The following is a 20,210-nucleotide window of genomic DNA, read 5'->3' on the forward strand; positions in this document are numbered from 1 at the left end:
GCTCCTTAAACCAGGAGCTACGACATTACTGCCCTGCGGTTGCCAGTCAACTATTCACTTCCTCAATTTTTCTTTCAACAAGAACTCACGTTTGAGCAGACTGATTCGGGTCAGCATAGTTCACATATTTTACTTTCCTGCTGAATGGTCGTTCTGTGAAGGTGGTGTGTTTTCTTCTGTGACGTTGTTCTGATGAGAAAGTGGGGGAGTGACTGGAGGAACCTTTCTGGAATGAAGTTCCGGGCGGCAGTCCTCTGGGAACATTGATCAACCCGTGACTGATTTCGTAAAACATTATTTAAAACGTGACTCTCATGGGAATCGAACCCACAACCATTGAACGTCTCACCACGACAGCTACCAGAAGTCCAACGCGCTAACCATTGCGCCATAGAGCCACACTTGCAGTAATCGCCCATCCCCACATGGGAATTTCCGATGTTGTCCAACAGGCAGTTCAAAAGTTCAGCAGTTTGCACAGTTCAAAGAGTACATTTCAAGAGAACATTATTGTCTGAAATGTTTTGGGCCGGCCTGCGGTTGTGAAAAGAGTTCCAGGAATTCTGAACACCGTCGAACACTGAAAGGACATAGACTTGTTGGTGCAACAGGAGAACATATGGCAGACAAGAAATGAAGTGATTAATTTCTGTCCGAAGAACACAAGTAGGCAATATAAAATAAAGGATATAATTCCAAAAGTGTGTGCAGGAACAGCGGGAAATGGATGGACAAGTGTATAAATCATTGAAGCAGGTAGAAAAGGTTGCAAGAGCCGTTAATAAAGCAGACGGTATCCTCGGCTTTATTAATAGGGACACAGAGGACAAGATGACCTCTCTCCCTTTTCAGATTCTGATTGCAGTGTTTGTTGTGAAATATTTCATTGTGAAAACATGTTTTTCCGCTGCCTGAAAGGATGGTAGAGCAAAGACCCTCATAATATTGAAGTATTTAGATGTGTACTTGCCATCCCAGGGCACACAATGCTTTGGGCCAAGTTCTGGAAAATGGAATGAGAATGGTTAGGTGGTTGTTTTTCAGCAGCACAGACGTGACGGGCCGAAGGGCCTTTTCTGTGCTGTATGGTTCTATGACTCTATGAATGAAATGCAATGTGTGTTTTCAACTGTTTCTCTTGATATTCTGTTGTATTCCCAGGAACAAACAAACTGTGCTGGCCATTCAGCCCCTCGAGACTGTTCCACTCTTTATTTAAATTGAATTAGGGCTCAGCTGCATCTTCACTCCAGCTCCCTTACAGGATTTCAGAAACAATCAGACCAGAGCTGGTTAAAAATATGTGAAATATTCAAAACTATATTATTGACTCTGAGTTTCACTGGCTTGTTCGGCGCGAGTTCCTAATTTCCGTTACCTTTTGTGTGAAGAAACGTCTCTTTACCACATTCAACTCTCATGTTCTGCTTTTCTCATTGTTCTGGAGTGAAGTCCACACTGCAGAAAAACAACCTTCCCTCTGATCCTGTCTCTCGGGCTTTGTATTGAGGGACCGGGTTAGCACAGTAGTCGAAACAGCTGGCTTGTTCTGCAAAACAAAGTCAGCAGCGCGGATTCAATTCCCATTCTGGCCTCCCCGAACAGGTGCCGGAATGTGTCGACTTCACAGTAACTTCAATGAATCCGACTTGTGGTAATAAGCGATTATTATTTTTGTTATTTGTCCCATGATGATAATCTAAGTCTGTCTCTGCAATTGCTTTTGTTGCTGGTCACAGGCAGCAGGCGGCTGCAACGAGTGTGACCTGCTCACTGAGAGGGAATGCTGCTCCTGAATGCAGTAAATGGTACTAGCTCACGATAAATCGTTCAATAATTCATAAAGATCCCAGAGATGGATAATCAGCGATAATCACATCCAGAGAGACCTGCAATAACCCTCAGAGCAGGAAGGACAACTCATTGTCCTTAGGCCCAAAAGCAAAATACTGTGGATGCTGCAAACCCGAAACAAAGACAGAAAATGCTGCAAATATTCAGCTGATCCGGCAGCTTCTGTGGAGAGAGGAACAGGTCGTTCCAATGAAAGGTCAGGATCTGAAATGGTAACTATTTCTCTTTTCACAGATACTACAGATCCGTAAATGATTTCCAGCATTCCCTTGTGATTAGCTCAACATACTCACACACTATAGTTTAGTACGTTAAAGTGTCTGTTCCCTAAAGAAATATCTAAATTCAAATCTCAGCCGAGCCTTATTCCCTTTGACCATGTGTAAGAATGAGAACTTCCTCCATAACAGCGGGATATCTGTCTTTTGCAAATTCTCCTTCCCTTTCCTGTGGAATATCAACAGGGATTTTAACACAATTGCTGATGTCAGCTGACGTTATCCAGTTGTTAAATCTTTCGACCAGAAATTCATCGGATTTTCCCCATTTGATTTGAGTCCAGCTCCCAGAGGATCTATTCAGTGTTTTGTTTCAATATAAATTTAGAGTACCCAATTCATTTTTCCAATCAAGGGGCAATCCACCTACCCTGCACATCTTTGGGTTGTGGGGATGAAACGCACACAAATACGGGGCGAATATGCCAACTCCACACGGACAGTGACCCAGGGCAGGGATCGAAAGTGGGACCTTTATGCCGTTAGGTATTCTGCAGGTTGTGACTGCGCCGTCTAATGGAGACATGCTCACAGGACTGTGAGAGAGGCTTTCTTTCAGGGTTTAGGCCTCTTTTGATCCATCAACAGCAACCGGCTGTCTGCAGGGGATCTCGGAATGTCAAGCCCCTCTTCCCAAGGTGGACTTAATCAGGGACAAGATGTTGGTTGAAGAGAGAATCAAATGTCTGAAGATTTGGTCTGAGATTCCTGATGTTTTGTGAAGAGAACAAGGTGGTGGAGCAAGGTGACAATAGCAGGATACAAGTTTGGGATATTATCCAGTCCTCAGGGAACTAAGGAAATTCGGCATGTCCACATTATCTCTTACCCACTTTTACAGATGCACCATTGAAAGCAATCTATCTGGCTGCATCACAGCCTGTTATGGCAACTGCTTGGTCATGACCGCAAGAAAATTCAGAGAGTCGTAAACACCGCCCAGTCCATCACACGAACCTGCCTCCCCTCCATTGACTCCATCTACACCTTCTGCTGCCTGGGGAAAGCGGGCAGCACAATCAAAGACGCCTCCCACCCGGCTTACTCACTGTTCCAACTTCTTCCAATGGGTAGGAGATACCGAAGTTTGAGATAACGCATGAACAGCTTCTTCCCCGCTGTTAGCGGACTCCTAAACGATCCTCTTATGGACTGACCACATGAACACTACACCCCTGTATGCTTCACCCGATGCCGGTGTTATGGAGTTACATTGTGTAACATGTGTTGCCCTATTATGTATTTTCTTTTATTTTCTTTCCTTTTCATGTACTTAATGATCTGTTGAGCTGCTCGCAGAAGAATACATATCACTGTACCTTGGAGAACGTGACAATATACAAAATAAAATCCAAGGAGACCGTCCGAATATATTAGCCAGAAAACCATGGTCTCTTATCTCATTAAGTTAACTTATGTGTGGCATCTTGTCGAACGCGTTATTGGATATCCAAGTAAATTACACCTTTTGGGTCTCCTTTATTTATCCTGGTGATTAACGCCGCAAAGAATTCCAATTAATCTGTCGTCCATGACGTTCCCTTCATAAAGCCGTGCTGAATCTGCTTGATTCTGAGATTCTGATTGAACACCCACACAAACTTTGCCTCCAGCCTGGAGCTCAATGTCTGAAGATAGTGTTTGACTTTCTAATGAAAACGATTGTAGTTTGAACAATTTCCTGTCGTTCCTTTGATTATCTCCAGGCCTGTCGGGAAGTTGCTGGGTGACAGGTACAATATTGTAGTGTGGAAAATGGAAAAGAAAATTGGTGCTATGACGCACCCTTTGTTTGTCTGCAGTTCTTATTGAGCCGGGTTTATGTTGATTCACTTGGTGAGGATCACTGACTCTATGTGATTGCCGAACAGGCAGAGGATGTGACACATGCCCGTGAGCAGCTAAATTTGAGGATGATGCTCCATGAATCTTCACGGCTAGCAATGTGAAGGACTTTTGCGACATCGAAAATGACCATGTCCGGCAGCTGGAGCTTTCCATGTATTTTCAGTGATCTGGGAAAAAGGGTATCATCAAAAACAGAACTGAAATGAAAATATTCACTGATTATTGACAGGGTGAAAACATCAGCTTCCTCTTTGCAGCGGATGGAAACGGCGTCTGACGTCGAGGAATTTAACGTTGAGTCCATGTGGTAGACCTGCTGCGGTCACTTCAGACAGAAATCTGGTGGAACTTCCTGATAACCCAGTCATCACGTGACCACTCGGTCTGCGCAGGTCTCTTTCTGTGTTGTAAGATTCTTCGATTCCATTACTTTAATTTTGACCGAGACTGGGAAGTTATGTACTGGTCCATTCAAAAAACATGAATTTATCGCATATTTCCTTTGCAACTGATATTGTGACACAAAAGTAGAACAGTGCGTTATGGAAGGTGAGATTTTCGTGCAGCTCAAGGCGTTGCCCCAAATCTCATGGTCTTTTTCCATGTTAATTCTACCCTTCCCAGATAAAGACTGGGACACCGTTCATTGCATTACTGGAATACCTGGAGTGCATTTTACAATGCTTTCTACCAACGAGCGGTCAGCTGCAATGGCCGAGTGGTTAAGGCGTTGGACTCGAAATCCAATGGGGTTTCCCCGCGTAGGTTCGAATCCTACTCGCAGCGGCTATGATCCGAAATCTTTACTCGGATTGGAGCAATCTGTTTGCAGAACACGATGTCAGTCTAAGTATCAATTTGAAGTTCTTGTTCATTCAATGTATTCGGATTAAATGTCTGTGTCATGACAGAAGAACCTTCCTTTTCCTCATTCTGCTTTCGCTCTGAATTTTCTTATTTGTCAGGATAGTTTCACAACCTCAGTCACGTTCATATTAACTTCACCGGGCACCAGAATTGTGAAAATCGATGATAACAAAGCTTCAAATTTATTTTTGCCTGTCATTTGTTAGATCTTTCTGTTCTCTTATTTTGAAATTGACCAGCTCGCATAAATTTCTAAATAAATCGGCGCAACAATGGCCGGTAATCGAACGCTGGTTAACCACCAGGAACACCGCGGTGCTCCCCACTATGCCGGTTCAGGCGATGGACTAGAAATCCATTGGGCTTTCCCCGCGGAGGTTCGAATCCTGATGACAACGTGTCTTCCTTTACTCATGCAATTTACAAATTCACGCAAGTTTCGTTGTCATAAGTTATGCCTTACATGGAAAGCTGTGAGGTGGTGTAAAACACAAAAATGTCAAAGGAACTTTCGTGAAAATGTGTCGAACGGCAAGACTTCTCTGCCGTTCTTAATGGCCGCTGGTCTCGCCGACAAATGAGCAAAATGTCTGGATATCATTTTATTGTTCAAATCAAAGGCTAATGGATGAATAGAACGAGGTGCGAGCAGGCAGTGGGACTGCACCGGCTACCTTCCACACTTCAACCATCTGCGGCTGAGTTGGATGGGCCATGTTTACTTGGCCTTTACTTTCCAGACATTAGGTGGAGTTATGGGCAGGGCATGGACAGGGTATGAAATGAAATATGAAATATGAAAATCGCTGATTGTCACAAGTAGGCTTCAAATGAAGTTACTGTGAAAAACCCCTAGTGGCCACATTCCGGCGCCTGTTCGGGGAGGCTGGTACGGGAACGGTATGATGCTCGTTCGGAGGGTCGGTCACCACTTAATGGACCGAATAGCCCCACTCTGCCCGCTAGGGAATCGATGTTTCAATTAATTACAGCAGCTCATTGGAGAGATTTGCCCAGACAATGGACTGGAGGAATGAATGTCGCCTCTGATATGACAGCCTGGAAGTTGAGAACGAGAAACTAGTAATCGGATATTTCCACTGACGGTGAATGACTCCGAAACAAGGGTCTCCAATCCCTTTGCTCCTCCAAGGTCTATCGTTTCTCACCATCTGCAAAGTACACCAATTTCCCACTGGTCCTGCAACGTGAGGCTGTTGTGTAACCCCGCACATCTTTACTGACTGCCTCTGCGTCTACTATTCATTGCATTTCCAGCCTGTATTCTACTGGCACATATCAGTTTATTTCGTTCTAGCCGAGGAATTCACATATTCCTTTTTCATATCTCCGCAAATCTAAATTGCAGAATGGATGCGACAAATGACAGAAGAATATAAAATCTTCGAGTTCCTCCCGCTGAAGAACGCACTCCGATGGCATCTTCAACGTAGCTGTTGCAGGTATTGGATAATATCAAGCTCTAAATAAAACAATATTTATGATTACTATTGCGACGTTTGCATTTGAATTTTATGTGTAGGAGCATGATAGTGCGTTGAATAATAGAATAATTGTGTATTTATTTCTGTTATCTCTCAATCTGTTTGTGTTGAGCTGCTTTGTGTATCAATGTGTTTTGACCTGATTGAAAACTGAAGGAAAGATGTTGCCTTTTCTTTTCCTGTCTTTTCTGTGACGCTGTTCCAATTATGGCAATCAATAAGTTTGCCCACCTTTCTTTTGATATCTATGTTCTAATGCTCAGAGTCGCCAGGTATCATATGATACCACCACAAGGTTCAACCGGCTATTGATCAAAGAGCCAAACACCAGTTAGTTAGTTCAAGGTCAAGGGTACTTTATTTACACACAATTAGTCATGCAACATAAACACTGCTAGTTAACTACACCTATCGACTAAGACAACCTGTACTTAACTTCAGGCACCCGGCTTAGGTCAGAGGAACAGTGGCTGCTGTCCGATTCTGGAACACTCGAGTCTGGAGAAATAAGTGCTGCTCAGCTCGGCTCATCCGTCTGGTAGCGAGCGTTGAACTTGCACTTACTTCTGGTGTTGCTGCACTTGGAAATGGTCGTGGCCGGGGCGCCAGGTCCAAGAGAGGACGAATACCTGGCAAACTCTTCTACTTATACTTGGGGGGGGGAGGGGGGGGCTTCGTGTTCTTTTGGCGGTCCTTCAGTTTGGACCCCACTAATTGGGTGACCCCTGATCACTCTGTTCAATTCCTAACCAATAAGTTGGCGAGGACCTGGATGGCTGGCCGTGTTCCAAGCGGTCACTGACCCGGTTGCTTACGCTTCCCCTGAACAGGGAGTGGCGCTGAAATGTCTGGGACTGTACCGGTCGCTCGAGTACCAGTCCTTTGTTTTGGTGAAGATGGGCCATCAAATGCTAATCGGCCGCATCAAAATGCTAATTGGTCGGAGTTTCGATAACGTCTGGATTTCTTGCTTGCAAATATACATCTCAGGCTCTGAGCCTGCCTGAGCCTTGCCTTGTCCGTTTTACCCGCTAGGCTTTGCGCGTTTCTCTGTCCCTAGTTGTAAGTGGCCATTCCAGATGGCTACACTCCGTCCTCTTGATCCTCATCGCGAAGCGTGAAGGATCACAATACTGGGTCTTCTCCTGATCTCTGAAATGCCGGGTACCCTCAATCAAGGACAGGTTCTACCCTACTCTGTGCCACGGGTCGAAAGCATTTACCTAAATCTCCCTGATACAACACGTACCTAAATATTCCTAAGGGGCCTCTTAACATTCAATCCTATATTCCATTCTCCTTATAAATAATATAAAAGGAGAACCTCTAACTGTGTCTCAGTAAACTACCCTCATGCTGCTATTTAACAATCAAAGAACTTATCTTGCAGCACAAAAATCCAATAGCAGTATCACATTTCTTCATATCACTAACATTCATATACAGAAAATTAACTTTATTAACGAAGCAACAACTGTGGAATTTATGAAATAAAAAAGTTCAGAAAGAGTGTGGGGTTTGCTGGAGTCCGAGGATAGGGACTCTAACTGTGTATACTGGAGGGCGGGAGGCTCTCCTTCTCCATTTCCGCAATCTGATTGTCTGGGTGACTCTGCAGAATATGGCTATCACTAGTAAGGCTTCTACTGTTTTTGACAGGGAGTACCATTTAATCAGATTCTCACACCATGTGGGGGTATCGGTGGCTGGGTCTATGTGTGATGTCGTGTCCAGGCTGGGGTTGTTGTGTTGGGTAGTCGTGTTCGGGGCCTCAGTGGTGAGGGAGGTAGAGGTAGGTAACTCGCGTAACTGTATTGTTCCAGCTACGGTCATGATGCAGATCATCAGGGTCGTCTTCATCTTGTTCAGACTTTTCTCCGTCTGTAGGTATCTTCGTATCTTCTTCGGGGAGCAAGCAAAATGTCTGTTATTATCTTGTTGCTTAACATCTCGTTTGTCTGTCTGTTTCTCCTTAACGTCAATTTCCCGTTAGAATCGTCACCATATGTGACTCCCTCATTTTATTTGTATACCAACTATTTGCGGAGACAAGACATCCGAAAAACAAATTCTGTCACAGTGCGAGCAGTCTCGCAGCTGGTGTTTGATGGGCTGAGTGGACGAACAATTTCTCCGTCCTCTGCAAACTCGTTTTTCCAACGAAGTGATTCTGACATGTAAATAGTAGGTGGGGGATAACAACCGAAGGGTTGCCTGAAAGGGGCAAAGTTGTGGCAAAATGCATTCTTTAAACCACAGGAGTGAAAAAGAACAGCAAAGAGATTCGAAAATAATTCTCTGAATGGAGTGCGTATGATCCGCGGCAGGGCAAGAATGGGTGGAATCCCCGGGTAGGGTGGTGACCAGTGCCTTTACACCACTCCCCGATCTTGGCTGACCAAATGTATAAGGGGTCCTCAGGCAGGGCGTCGATAAATGCCGTTACTCCACTGCCTGCGTGACCTTCCAAGAGCGGTACGAATTTGGAAATTTGTTTTCTTAACTGCCATGTGGCGTCAGAAGAGTAGTTATTACTGTATCAGGAAAGTATTCGTGAGGCTGACACAAAATCGTACAAGAGAGAATATACAACATTTAAAAACAAAGTAAAGAACAAAAGCGGACAGGTTCCATCAGAGTATAGGACACCGTAAATCTCAATCGGTTCCTGTCTCTCATCATCTGGACACCTCAAGGTTCCATTCTGAAAAGGGTTTCAAAGGGGTTACCATGGTGGGAGGCAGACATGGAGTCATCAGCATCTCCCAGGTGCCAAACTCGCGTGTAGAGTTTCCGTGCTAACACCGCGTTTGCCGATGTGGGGTCCATTTCATCATTCCGTGTCAGACGACAGGAATGATCGCTTTGCCAGTGTTTCATGTTCCATATGGCGGTCTGGGCAAGGGGGTTGTCCCTATCGGCGGGTGGTGGGTCAGTTTCCGGTGTGGGCAAATAAATCGTCACGAAGGGGCTGAATGTATCCTGATCGGTGTCTCTGGGGCTGCAAAGACTGGGGTCTGGCCTGTGTGTCCATTGTTCGGTTTTCTCATGGGCTTCAGTTGTGCTGTCGCTGTCAGCAGAATCAAGCGTCAGGGTGAAATTTGATTCTAGGCGCCGGGTCAAGGTTGTGTGTGTGGACGTGCTGCTGCTGCTGGGGGAGGGGGGATTGGGTTGTCAGTGGGCGGGTCTTCATTGTCTGCCATCGCCGACGAGAGGTGGTGCGAGTGGCTGCACTGGGTTCCATAAACCTTAAGCTGATTTGCATGGAACCATCCTGATTTTCCGTTCGGATACGTGATTTCATAAACTGGGGGGCTTACTTTGTCCGAGGTTGAATAGGGACTTGCAAATTTAGGGGAGAGGAATGAGCTGTGGTTGTATAAGGTGATCATTACTTACTGTCCGACTGTATACTCTGTCGGGTGTACCGTCTTCTCAAAGCAGGCTTTACTCTGCTTTCATTTTGCACCTAGTCGAACAGCTGCAGCGGCTTGTGCTGCTTTAATATTTTCTACCATGTGCTGGACTGCTTTCTCATGGGTCAGGGTGGGGACTGCGGGGCTGGCCAAATCAAGTCCAAATAAATACTCGGTACACTTCATGGATCGTCCGGTTATGAGAGTATATGTGGACGTGCGATTTTCTCAGGGTATATCCTGTTGAACTCGACACTGTGTTCCGAACAAACATCAGTGCGAATGGGAGAACTGTGTGCCATGTCGTGTTGTGCTGCTGCACCGTTTTCTTAAGTGTTGCCTTTAGTGTTCGATTCGTGTGTTCCACAATGCCGCTGGACTGCGGGTGATAGGCAATGTGGAACTTTTGCTTTATACCAAAAATGGGAATAACGTTTTTCATAACCATGCCTGTAAAGTACGAACCTTGGTCCGACACAGTACTACAGGGGAGTCCCCATCTGGTGACAATTTGCTCGGTTAGGATCTTTGCCGTGGGCTTGGCTGTATTTGTTCTCGAGGGGAAATTTTCGACACATTTCGTAAATGTATCGCTTACAACCAACACATATTTGTATCCATTTCTGCAGGGTGGGGGTGGGGGGGTGGAGGGAACCAATATAATCTAGCTGAAGGTTTGTCCACGGGCCATTCACAGGGCGGGTGTGTCGTAGCTGGGCTTTTTTCGCATATCTATCCGGGCTGTTCTGTGCATAAATCAAGCAATTTTGAACGTAATGGGATACGTCGGTTTTAAAATCAGGCCACCAGCAGAGAGGTCTGAGGTGGGCAAGGGTGGATTCAATTCCTTGGTGTCCATATCCGTCATGGAAATAACAAAATATTTGGTTCCTGTCCTGGGTGGGGACTACATAAATGCCATCTTTTAAAACGATTCCATCATGGATCGTTAAAGAATTCCTAACATTTTCGCAGGGAGCTGAGAAGTTTCCTTTTAAAATTCCCTTCAATGTCTCGTCTTCCTTCTGGGCCTGGGTTAAGTCTTGGATGTTGGTCTGTGAGACCTGAACTGCGTGTACTGGGGCACTCGGGGGGTTGCCAAAAGTGGCCATGTCGTGAGCCTGCCTTCGCTTGGGCATCAGCTTTCATGTTGCCGGGTGGGGAGGAACGATGGTGACTTCTTACTTTTACCGCACCATATTTTCTGCCTCTCGCATTCTGAAGGATATATTTGATCAATGGGGCTGAGGGTAGAGGTTTTCCGTCGTCGGAAATTAATCCTTTAGACTCCCACAGGGATAGGAATTCTGTTAGGCTGTTGCAGACATGCAAACTGTCTGAATATATGTCTGCTGGGGTCGGGAACGAATCGGGGTGCTGGACAATGTAAGCGATGGCTGCTAACTCGGCTGCCTGCGAACCTAAGTGTCCAGGCAACTTTAAAGCAATTTCTTCTGAAGCGCGTCCCTGCGCACCCTCGACATAAATACCACATCCTGTGATCCTTTTTCCACCAAGGACTGTGGAGGAGCCATCTACATAGATTCTCAATGCTTTGTCTGTGTTCGTCTATCGTCGGATGCCTGTCTTTTTTGGTACTGACTTGGAAACAAAGGGGCCTGTACTGTGCTTGGGGGCTATGATCTCGCACTCACGTGGGGTTCCTGCATCGTGCAAATGGTCGGCCAGAAACATGTGCGTTTTTGTCCGTTTGACCGTAATGTCGCTTTCTTGTACGAGTAGGATCCATCGTGCTGTTTGAATGTCGCTTACTGTGCCGTCTTTTAGTCTGCGTCCAGTAAAAGCTGTGTCGGGGTATGCTCGGTCAAAATGGTTACTGGGTTGAGTCCGGTTATGTACGAGAAGCACTGTACTGCCCAGAAAACTGCTAACAGCTTTCGCAGGCTGAAAATCCCTGCTCGACTGCATCTAAAACACGCGAGGCATAGGATATGGGTCCGAAACGATCGTGCCTTTCCTGCAGGAGTACGACCGAAAGGGATCGGTCGGTGGTCGCTACCTCTATCGCATATGGGGAGTGTGGATCTGGGGCTTGCAAGGCGGGGATTGTGCTCAGGGCGCGATTTAAAACATTCATGGCATCCGTGTGCTGTGGAAGCCATTTCCATGGGGCCTGTTTCTTTCTGAGCTCGGAAAGTGGGGCTGCTTTTGCGACGAATCCGTCTATGGGGTTTCTACAAGATCCAACCACTCCTAAAAATGACCGGAGTGCTGTAACATTCTGGGGCAAAGGCAAATTTAGAATGGAATCTATGCGTTTGTATTCTATTTTACTCTTCCCATGCGTGATGACCGTACCTACATTTGTGAAATTTCCATGGAGGATTTGGGCTTTCTTGGGATTAATTTTGCATTCAATTGTTGTGAGTAGTCCTAATAATTCTGAAAGAAGCAAGATGTGCGTTTCCTTGGTGTCCGTCTGTCGGAGCAAGTCATCCACATACTGAACAAGGCATTCAGGGCGGGAAAATTTAGATAAGCCACTCGCCAATTGTCTGTGAAAAGTGGAGAAGTTGTGGAAGGCACGTCCACGTGTACTGCTGTCCCTGGAACGTGAACGCAAATTTATACTGGCAACCTTTGTCCACTGGTATGGACCAAAAACCATTGCTAATGTCCAATACCGTGAAAACTTTCGACTGGAGTCCCTGTTTTAACATGGTCTCGGAGCTCGTGGCAACAGTTGGGGCTGCTAGGGGAGTCACTTTGTTCAATTCCCTGTAGTCGATGGTCAGTCGCCATGAACCGTCTGGTTTTCTGACTGGCCAAAGCGGGGCATTGTTCGTCGATGCTACTGGTCGAATCACTCCTTGATTTAATAAGCTTTAATAAGCAATTACCTTGACTATCTCTCCCTCGGCTTGCTGTGGGAAGCCATACTGTTTCTGGGGCTTAGGATTGGGACCTGTAATGTTAACCACTCTTGGGAATTTGCCGCAGTCGTGCTTGTGCTGGGCAAACGCTGCTTTATGTCTCTTCAAGACCTCTCTAACCGCTTTGCCTGTGGTAATGGTTTGTGCATCAAACCAGTACTCTCCTAATGCGCTGCGTCAATGGGCATAATCTACTACTGTGAGCCTGGCGGGGCACGCGCTGCTCTAGCCATTTCCCATATACATCTGTTGACTGGGTCCAATGAAAGGTTGGTGCACTCATGAAATCTATGCCTAGGATGTGTTCTGCTGTCTGGGGTAAATCTACAAAAATGACCAAGTGTTTTGTTTTAATATTGCCAATCTGTACATCCACAGGGGCTGTGATGTGTCCGTGCTGGAGTTGACCTGTAAAGCGATGAAGGGTAATGGTGTCCGTAGTGGGCCATATCTCTCTTTGGTACATGGTGGAGGAGTTTACCGTGGTTCAGGACCCTCCTGTATCCCAAAGGAACTCTACGGGGCGTCCCCGGACGGTGCATGCAACTACCGGTCTTCCGGAGTTATCCTAAAGTGTATCATGGACCCAGGTTGCGGAGCGTGAAGACCGTCAGTCGGTGCCATTCATGGCCGAATTATCTGGTCGGGTGCTAACACTGTGGATGGGTCTGGCATTGTTTCTGGGCGGGGGGGCGGGGGGGGGGGTGCGGGGGGGGGAAGGGGGGGTGCTTATTCCTTTGCTGCTTCGGGCGGTATTGCATTCTCGGGCATAATGTCCTTCGTGTCCACAATTATAACATTCCTATGCTTTAGCATGCTGCGCGCTTCTTCTACCTTAATTTACCCATGCGGGGTCTTGGTGTGCCATTACTGGGTTCATTGTGGCGCCCACTCTCTCCTGCTCTGTCGTTCTCTGTACAGATTGTTCCCAAGCTCTCGATCAGCGTTTCCGACCCCACACTTCATTGTGTGCCGGGTCTGAGGAGTCGTAACTGGCACATCTTCTGTCCTGCTTCTGTGGCATGGGATACTAGTGTATGGGTCCATTTGACCGTATCGTCTGCTGATAAACGGGCGCGGGCTAACTCACCAAATACAGCAGTAAAGTGAACCCAAAGGTGTTCAGCAAAAGCTGTTGCATGCTCTCCCTTTTTCTGTCTGCGCCGGTTGAGTCCTTCTACACATCTCCTCTATTATAGTCAATGGCGTCTAAAATGGCTCTTTTCATGCCTTGGAGGCAGCCACCTCCTACCGTTTGTGAGTTGGGAAGGGCTGAACTAACTGACGGGTCGAGGCACATAACTATGAGCGTTACCTCCTCCTTCTCATCTAAACTGTACATGAGTGTCTGTTGCTTCACTAGCTCGAAAAGGTGGTGTATGTCTGATGTGCGGTGGAAAGTCTCAATCTTATCGTCGGCATCTCTTAACTGGGTGATGGTTAATGGGGTTGTATAAAGAAAATCGGGTTGGTCTTCCGTGCTGACCCTGCGCTGCATGGTGATGTGGTTCATTGTGTTGGGTGCTGCCTGTGCAGTCGGTGGTGTGGGTGCTTTTCTTTTCGGAGCCTGGGGGGGCGGGAGGGGGGGCTCTATTTTGATTTTCGATCTCACTCATGTACTGTTGGGCCGTTTCACTGAGTTCCTGCCAATCAGGGCCGTCTTCCTCATCTAGCTGTGGGCCAAAGGTGTCTCTGAACCCATTTTGAACAGATAGCAGGGATTGCAATTTTGCAATTTGCTGCCTGCACTTGGCATGCCCCACCAAACTCTGCCTCTGTCCCGTGGTGGAACTATGGAGTGCTCGGAGGGCTGCCTACAAATCATAGCACTGTTTCCTCAATTGTTCTAACTGGTTCGCTGTTTCTTCTCTTGCCATCACATCACGTTGCGTGTCCTGGTAGGCCTTATCATAGTGAATTTGGAAGCTGCTACGGTGGGCGAGACAGGATTGGTGTGTCTTCTTGACATCATCCATCTCCTTGTCCTTCGCCGCTAGCTGGTACCGCAGCTGCACATTTAATCTCTCGCTTGCACTAATATCTCCCTATCTACATCTCTCCTTCTCAAGCTGCTTACGGAGTGCCCTCATGACCTCCTCCGTGACACGCAATTGCCAGACAGGACACGATTGCCATCGGCTTACGAGCCTTACTTAAACTTTTCTTGTGGATCTCTGTCAGGCTGTCCCACCAAGTCTGTCCTATGCTGCCAGGAACACTTGCCTCATTTGCGCAAATTTCCGACCATTGGGGCCATCCTTTCCCCTTTAGGTATCTCCTAAGCTCTTCTTCCCATACGGGACACTGTTCTGATCTGTTGCTCGCTGCACCCTCGGGTGCCTGTGGATGCATAGCGCATTCCATTGCCTTCATGGCAATCCCAACAATTACTTCTGTCTCTACCGGAAATTTGGAACAAGGGGGAATAAAGCGGTGATGCCAATACGGGTAAGGCTCAAGCTATTTTCCGGTTTACGCAACTCCCGAGAGTTTCACGCAAGAAAACCTATCGAGTTTACCTTATATCACTTATTTAGTACGCATGCAGATTACACACTCCTGAATTTTGGAGGTTTGATCGATATTGGTTTCGCTTGTGGTTTCTTTTACTTTGAAAATTTGGATTTCTAATTCTAACACTTTTGTGGGTTCTCTCGGAGTGACACGGTCACGTTTGGGTCAATTCCCGTCAGGTTTCGCCAATGACTGTTGCCTTTTATTCCCCTGTCTTTTTCTGTGGCTCTGTTCCAATTATGGCAATCAGTTAGTTTGCCCTCCTTTCTTTTGATATCTATGTTCTAATGCTCAGAGTCGCCAGGTATCAAATGATACCACCACAAGGTTCAACCGACTATTGATCAAAGAGCCAAACACGAGTCAGTTCATTCAAAGTCAAGGATACTTTATTTGCACACAATTAGTCATGCAATATAAACACTACTAGTTAACTACACCTGTAATTAACTTCAGGCACCCGGCTTTGGCCAGAGGAACAGTGGCCGCTGTCCGACTCTGGATCTATCGAGTCTGGAGAAGTAAGTGCTGCTCAGCTAGGCTCATCCGTCTGGTAGCGAGCGTTGAACTTGGACTTGCTTCTGGTGTTGCTGCGATTGGAGATGGTCGTTGCCAGGGCGCCAGGTCCAAAAGAGGTCGAACACATGGCAAACTCTTCTTCTTATACTTGGGGGTTTTCGCGCTCTTTTGGGCGGTCCTTCAGTTTGGACCCCACTAATTGGGTGATCCCTGATCACGCTGTTCGATTCCTAACCAATAGGTGGGCGGGGACCTGGATGGCTGAACGTGTGCCAAGCGGAATTGCTTTAGGTTCCCCTGAACAGGGAGTGGCGCCGAAATGTCTGGGACTGTACGGTCTCTGGAGTACCAGTCCTTTGTTTACGTGAAAATGGGTCATCAAATGCTAATCGGCCCCATCAAAACACTAATTGGTCGGAGTTTCGATACCGTCTGGACTTCTTGCTTGCAAATATACATCTCAAGCTCCGTGACTGGCTGAGTCTTGCCTTGTCCGTTTAAGGCTTTGCGAGTTTCTCTTTCCCTCGTGGTAAGTGACCATCCCAGATGGCTACAAAGTCTGATTAAAACCCACCCCGATTAAATACGATTCACTCTAAATGCAGAGTACAGATCTACATAATCATCAGAATGCCGAAATACATTAAGATGCAGCACCGGAATTCAAAATGCGGCATTACATTTTTGACATGTGGTTTCACCAGCAGTGTGTGTGGTTTGCATACGTCAGGGGACGCAACCCTGGCCTAGTGGTTAAAGCGATGGATTCATAATCCATCGGGATTTCTCTCCGCAGTTTCGAATCCTGATGACTTCAGGACTTTGAATGCCATCTGTCAGAACAAATTTCATAAAATTAGATAATGATGAATTATAGATAAGGACATGCTTCGTTCAATGTTAATCTCCTTAATCGCGTCAAATATCAATTGTTCTGAGATCTCTGACAATAAATGTTCGTCAAATTCTGCAATCTGTCCATGAACAACCCGCCCTTCAATCCATTTATTGTGACTTTAATTTCACTAAACCTACTTCTTTATCACAAATAAATAATAGGATTCGTGTACAGACTGTGATTCACACAGTTTGCTGCTCTGAATTCAAATGTGATCCTTCTGTATCACGTGGTGATGGTTCTTCCGACATCCGAGGAACATCACTCCAGAACAATGGAGTGAAGCAGAAAATGAGAGTTGAGACGCTGAAAGATGCCTTCGTACGAACGGAATATGGCGTTCGACTCATCGATCAACAGTTCCAACGCACCACAGCAAAAGACCGCACGGACCTCCTCAGATGACAAAAACTGGACACAACCGACAGAGTACCGTTCGTCGTCCAGTACTTCCCTGGAGCGGAGAAACTACAAAATCTTCTTTCCAGCCTACAACACGTCATCGATGAAGACGAACATCTTGCAAAGGACATCCCCACACCTTCACAACTTGCCTTCAAACAACCGCGCAACCTCAAACAAACCATTGTTTGCAGCAAACTACCCAGACTTCAGAACAACGACCACGCCACCACACTACTCTGACATGCCAATCTCGTCATGATGTGCCAGATCATCGACATGGGTACCACCATTAAACATGAGAACACCACCCACCAGGTACGCGGTACATACTCGTTCGAGTTGACCAATGTTGTCTACCTCATACGCTGCAGGAAAGTTTGTCCCGAAGCGTGGTATATTGGCGAGACCATGTAGAAGCTTGGACAACGGATGATCGGACATGGCGCGATAATCGTCAGGCAGGAATGTTTCCTTCCAGTCGGGGAACACTTCAGCTGTCAAGGGCATTCAGGCTCTGATCTTTGGGTAAGCGTTCTCCAAGGCAGCATTCAGGTCGCGTGACAACGCAGAATGGCCGAGCAGAAACTTGTAGCCAAGTTCCACACTCATTACTACGGCCTCAACCGGGACCTTTGATCCTTGTCGCATTACATTCACCCCCACCCACCATCTGGCCTGGGCTTGCAAAATCATCCTACCAACTATCCTGGCTTGGGCAATTCACACCCCTCTTAAATCTGGGATCACCCCTGCAAGTGCATGCATTCTAAGTATCGTTTTGCATCTTTGACTTTGTCGATATATCTGTTCCTGGAACCTACTTCTTCATTCACCTGAGGAAGGAGCAATGCTCTGAAAGCTAGTGATTTGATACAAACCTGTTGGACTTTAACCTGGTGTTGTAAGATATCTTGCTGTGCTCACTGCAGTCCAACGCAGGCATCTCCACATCTTATATAATTGTAACAAGACATCCTTGCTCCTGCACTGAAATGCTGTCACGATGAAAGCCAACGTACCACTTGCCTTCTTTGCCGCCTGCTGCACCTGCACGTTTATCTTCAGCGACTGGTGCACAGGGACACCCAGGTCTCGTGGCACATTCACATTTCCTAATTTATTGCCATCCACATAATAATCTACCTTCTTGTTTTTGTTACCAAAGTTGCGAACCTAACATTCATCCAAATTGTACTGCATCTGCCATTCATTTGCCCACTCACTCAACTTGTCCGAATCATGTGGAGTTACAGCAATTCTGCCTGTCAGTTGGCGTTTCGTAATAGTTGGATTCCGGCCTTGCGTGGCTATCCGTGTGGAGTTTCCACATTCTCCCCGTCTCTGCGGAAGGAGGATCTTCCGGGTGCTTCGGATTCGTACCTCATTTTAAAGCTATGCAGGCTAGGTGGATAGGCCATGGGCAATGCGTGGTGTTAGGGGAATAGGGCGGGCGGGGGATTGGGGGGTTCTGGACAGAGGGCTGTTTCGGAGGGTCGGTGCAGACTTAATGGGCCGAATGAACTTCTTCGGAATTTGAGGGATTTAATGGATAACAAATTAGATTTGTCATGAGTTCCACATGACCTGATCCTTAAGGCGCCTGAGCGATGTTCATCATGATGTGATCAAATGTTTGTACCACGTGGTTAAAACGATACTCAATAATCCATTCTGCTCTGTACACGTAGTTTCAGCTCCCATCGTCGTCTGTAAAGTATCTGTTGTGTCTCTGTTTGGTCCAGTTCATGAGGGTGAACTGAAAATGCTGTGATTTTTACTTTTTAATTCATGGAGTTTAATATATTCACAGAAACAAGATGGCAGATGATGTTTGAGTGCCTGGAATAATCGAACTCCTTCCATATTGAATCCAAAGTTTACGCTCTTCAAACAAAATGCTGAGTAAGCTAAGTATTTCACTACCTGACTTAATTTCTCATACCTCCCGAATTAGAAACTGTGTCTGTTCCTCTCATTCTCTGAGCCTCGATTTCCTCGCGGTCTTCGTTGCCAGGGTGGGCCTCACACGCTGCTTCCTACCGGCTCTGCTGAATGGAGTCTTCGCTGTTCGGGGGACCGGGATTTGATTGTTATACCCCTCCCCCCTGCCTTTCCAGAACTTTATCCGGCCCCCAGCCAATGAGGTCACAGTGTGTGAGTGGACCATTGAGTGGTGCCAATTTACTTAATATTACCCCAATGCAACTAACTTGGGTATTTGGTTCAGGAAGGGCCACCTTCTCAAACACACCCCTCTCCCGAGGTGCAGCGGTTCTCAGGTTAAATCAACACCAGTCAGCTCTCCCCCTTAGAGGAGGAAACAGGCGCCGCAGTGCAGCGACTAGTGATTTTTCATTGTAACTTCATGGCTGTGTTAATGGAAACCTATGTGGTACTAAAAAAGTGGATTATTATTCGATTATTATATCTGTCAGTCTCTATTGCTGTCTGTGTGTGATTATATATGTCAGTCTCTGTTGCTGCCAATCTGTTTCTCTCTGTGCGTGTGTGATTGTATCTGTCAGTGTCTGTTACTGTGTCTGATTGTGTGATTGTGCATGCCAGCCTCTGTTACTCTCTGTGAGTGCCTGATTCTATCCGTGAGCCTGTCATTTACCGTGTGATAGGCCTGCAATTCTTTGTTTCGGTATATGAGTATGTGGATGAATCTGTCAGCCTCGTTCTATCTGTAAGTGTGAACACTATCAATAAGTGTCTGCTACTGTCTGTGCCGGCGCGATTGCAGCTATCCGTGACGTTCCTGTCTGTGAGTTTGTGTTGTATCTATAAGTGTCTATTACAGTTTGTGAGTGTCTGTTTGTGTCTGTCAGTGTATGTTACTGTCTGAGTGTGTGATTGCATCTATCAGTGTGCACTGTTGCCGACGAATGTGTAATTTCATCTGTCGGTTTACGTTGCTGTCTGTGAGTGTGTGAGTGCATCGATCACTGTATCTTACTGTCTGTGAGTTGTGATTATATCTGCCAGTGTGTGTTACTGACTGTGTGTGCGCGACTGTATCTGTCAGTGTCTCTTACTGTCTGTGATTTTATCTATCAGTGCCTGTTACAATCAGTCAGTGTACTATTGGATCTGCTAGTGTCTGTTACTGTCTGTGAGTGTGTAATTGCCTCTATTAGCGTCTGGTACAGTCTGTGGGTGATCTATTGCATCTATCAGTGTCTTTTACAGTATGTAAGTGTGCCATTCCA

At 46.4% G+C, this 20,210-nt stretch overlaps 2 non-coding genes across 2 annotated transcripts; one reads left to right on the forward strand and one right to left on the reverse strand.

Moving 5' to 3' along the window:
- Positions 1 to 306: 306 nt before the first annotated feature.
- Positions 307 to 398, reverse strand: trnar-ucu (transfer RNA arginine (anticodon UCU)). Its single transcript is given in 2 exon segments — positions 307 to 342; positions 362 to 398. It is a non-coding gene; the product is annotated as a tRNA-Arg (tRNA).
- Positions 399 to 4,684: 4,286 nt separating this feature from the next.
- Positions 4,685 to 4,766, forward strand: trnas-cga (transfer RNA serine (anticodon CGA)). The gene has a single exon. It is a non-coding gene; the product is annotated as a tRNA-Ser (tRNA).
- Positions 4,767 to 20,210: the final 15,444 nt, after the last annotated feature.

The sequence above is a fragment of the Scyliorhinus torazame genome, chromosome 24 (genome assembly GCF_047496885.1).
Source record: "Scyliorhinus torazame isolate Kashiwa2021f chromosome 24, sScyTor2.1, whole genome shotgun sequence".
Taxonomy (NCBI): Eukaryota; Metazoa; Chordata; class Chondrichthyes; order Carcharhiniformes; family Scyliorhinidae; genus Scyliorhinus; species Scyliorhinus torazame.